The sequence below is a fragment of the Triticum dicoccoides genome, chromosome 6A (assembly GCF_002162155.2).
Source record: "Triticum dicoccoides isolate Atlit2015 ecotype Zavitan chromosome 6A, WEW_v2.0, whole genome shotgun sequence".
Classification (NCBI taxonomy): Eukaryota; Viridiplantae; Streptophyta; class Magnoliopsida; order Poales; family Poaceae; genus Triticum; species Triticum dicoccoides.
The window spans coordinates 582,932,322-582,935,900 of NC_041390.1; the positions used below are offsets into that span (position 1 = coordinate 582,932,322).

The 3,579-nt window shown below is 49.2% G+C and overlaps 1 long non-coding RNA gene across 1 annotated transcript; it reads right to left on the bottom strand.

Moving 5' to 3' along the window:
• Positions 1-591: 591 nt before the first annotated feature.
• LOC119318136 lies at positions 592-1,388 on the bottom strand. Its single transcript, XR_005153962.1, has 2 exons — positions 1,127-1,388; positions 592-1,046 (listed from the first exon to the last, which is right to left on the bottom strand). It is a non-coding gene; the product is annotated as an uncharacterized LOC119318136 (long non-coding RNA).
• Between the last annotated feature and the right edge of the window lie 2,191 nt (positions 1,389-3,579).

A 3,579-nucleotide genomic window follows, 5' to 3' on the forward strand; every position in this document is an offset into this window, starting at 1 on the left:
GAGCTGGGTGGTCCATGGATCACCCTGTAATTCGGCCCATTACTTCATCCTCTTATATATATATATATGTGAATTCAAAAAAACTAGTCTGCAGCGGCCAAGGCCCCCAATATATAAGGCGACTAATAGGCGCCGGCGCACCAGCCTAATCATTTAGCCGGTCCACTTTCGGCCGTCTGATTAAGTCGTTTGCAGTCGTACGATTACGATTGATGCAGTGCCTGCCGCACGAGCACGTATGAAAAAAGACCCCCTGCCTCTCATCGCTCCCCTTTGTCTCGCCGGGTCACACGCTCTTCGGTTGCCGAACCTCATCGACCGTCCTCGCCGCCCTCGCCGGATGTCCTCGTCGCCGGTCGCCACACTCGCCGCCGAGCGCCGCATCTCGCCGCTGGTCGCCGTCTGCACTTGTCACTGACTCCACGCATGCAATAGATGTGGCCTACAATTGCAGCTCCGATAGCAACGGTTGCAGCTCCGGTGGCGACGGGCCCATCGCTGGCCGTCGACGCTCAGCGTCGGCACGTTCGCCATCGTCAAAATCGCAAACAAAAAAGGAGGGTTGGTTCCAGCAAAATTGAAGAACGGTTGTAGCACAAAAATACACTGGTTCTAGCAAAAAAAATCCAAGACGATGGTAACAAAAATAATGGATGTTTGTTCCAGCAAAAATCAAAACAGTCATAACAAAAAGAAATTATGCTTGCAACAAAAAAAGAAAATGGTTCCAGCAAAAGTACTTGTCGTTCCAGCAAAACTATGAATCATCGTCGCTGGGGTTGTAGCAAAAAAAATCGCTGTTTCCAGCAAAAAAAAGCTGCTGGTTCCAACAATGATGGATCACCGCCGTGGCCGTCGCAACACGGCTATCGCCGGTTCCAGCATTTTGTTTTGCTGGTTGCAACTCTACCGGCCTACGGTTGTAGCTCCGCCGTGCCGGGGTAGCAGCATCTCCGCCACGAATCACATCGGTGGTTGGTGGTGGCCGCCCCGCTTGTAGCCCCGTCCTCCGCTGCTTGCAGCACCCCCCGCTCGCCGTCCCCTACCTAGAAAAGGAGGGCATCAGCAGAAGGTGCGGGCCCAGCAGTCGAGAACGACAGCGTGCGCGCCATGGCGACGAGCTCACCTGGGCGACCCATAGTGACGAGTGAATCCTGGCTGCGCAACTCCCTCCTTTTGCAGCAGCTCTGAAGAGTGTGGTGCGGGCGCTCTCAATAGCCATCTGTAGCTCAGGGTAGGGGAGGGAGGAGTAGAGAGAGGAAGGAGATGAGCAAGATTGGGGCTGCCGCTCCCATGGCTGGCGATGGAAAAAGAAATGGAGGAAGAGGGATGCGGGAGGAGGAGATAAGGATGAGAGGGCTGGGCGGTGCTAGGACCCACAAAACAAGTGGCCAGGGACGTTTTTATCGTACAATGCACCAGCGACCCGTCCAAGCGTTGCGCCGGCGCGCCGCACAGAAACATTTCCGGCAGTCGATCGATGGCTAGCGCCTGGCTTCCTCGTTCGCTCCCAGCCTCCCAGTCGTCGTTTCCTTCATATTTTGTACGACTCGAACTGGCGCAAGGCTATCAGCGAACCCTAGCGAGGCACGGCCGGCGGCTGGAGGCTGTTAGGTAGAGGAGGATTGGCGAAGGAGGGAGTTAGAGGCGCCGGCGCCCGGCATCGCCGGCTAGCAACACGGACGCGCAGTGTCTACATTAGACCGAGTCACCGAGGCAGGACCGCCAGGAGCTGACTGACTTCTCATCTCCTCCGATTAGAAGTATGATCTCCATTTATTTTATTCAAGGTATAATTTGCCTTTACGATTTAAACAAGTTTATTCTGACTGCAAATTGGAACTCAGAATTTATGTATCGAGCTGATTGATTAACGATTATTATGTATTCAATCAAACAGACAATTTACAGATCAAACTTCTTTTTATTTTGGAATTGTTGCAAAATAGAGAGGCCAAGAAACTCTCTTGTTGATCTCTCAGTTCTCAGTTAATCGTCTTCAAACAAAGAGGCATATAGTTTATAATTTGGTGTACTTGCTTCTCAAATTGGTGTTGCTGCTACCAGTGTTGACCGCAAGTGTTGAAAGAGCATTTTGTGCAATGAGTTTGGTCAAGAGCAAGCCAAGAAATAAGATGGTTGATAGTCTGTTGGATGATTGTCTAGTCACATACATTGAGCGAGATGTTTTCTTCAAAGTGATGATGATATAATCAATACTTTCATGGCATTGAGAACACTGGCGGAGCTACGTTAGGGCCAAACCAGGCCGTGGCCTGCCCATGTTTTCTGTAAAAAATACAATTATGTAGGTATGCCCAGCCCACGTACTGCAACACAGGTCAGTAGCACCAGCCCAGCTGTAGCCCAGGTTCAATCTGGCCCGCCCATAATTCTGCTTGTAGCTCCGTCACTGATTGAGAAGGCGTTATCCCGACAAATAAGGTGTGATATTCTCTTATGCAAATTTAGAAATTCAACTGTGAATTTTTATATGCTTTGTAAGACCTTACTGATGTGTGTTTTGATAAATTGTATACGATATATTGGTATGCACTATATATGCAAAGTTCCAACCACCAGGATAAGAGGAAAATTCTTCAGTCCAAAAACACAGTGATTTTTGTGGGGCTAGTTACCATTTCAGAAATATAATAGGGTACAGAGGAGAGGGGTGCAAACCATACTAAACGATTGAGAGCAGAGCTTTGGGCGGTGGCCGGCAGTTGCAACTTGAGCACTACCTTCCACGGCTCAGTCCTGCGCCGGCGGCCTCATCTCCTCTGGCGCAGCCCGGTGAAGTCACTGCGTCGCTAAGTCATCTTCCAGAGCCTCACTACCCCCGCCACTCTAGTAAGTCTCCTCTTTTCTCCTCCTCATCTGCTACCCCTTCTCCCCATCTGCTTCTACGGCTCCACCCACAGGGCCATAGTCACACTACGTTGCTTCTCTTCTTCCTCGTGGATCTCCGAACTCTTGCTTCTCTTCCCCTGCCTTGACTATTCTCAGTTCTTTGACCCCTGATTTGCCAATCTTTTTGTATTGCTGCAGTACCAAAGTATCCTCCACTCATTGTGGTGTAAAAAAAATTCCTATCAATTGGACCACCCTGGCATAAAATCCTAGCTACGCCACTGGGTGGAGGGGGGCAACAGCCCCCCCCCCCACCGCCCTTCGATCTATCTCCTCCCCCGTCGTTGTTACATCTTTTGGCTCAAGACAAGTACTTGGAAGGTTGTTATAATTGAAGCAAAGCAAGTCGTTCGTAAAAGATCATGGTGGTCTATGTGAGTGCATGCCGAGGGTGGGAAACTTTTTTTTTTCGAGAGTATGTTAAAGGGTGGGAAACTGACAAAGACTGATTGAATGATACATCAGTCCATCTAGGAACACAAGAAGAATGGAAAAGGTCTTATCACCGCAAGAAAACTGCAAGTGTTGTAGATGTTCCTAACCCTCCATCGCCCCTCTCGAAACTGTCAAAGAAAATCTTCCTAAAAATGCTCATCATAATACTGATCATGAAGTTCTCCATGTAATGAATCAATTATTGATTGTTGTCATAACTTTTCATTGTTA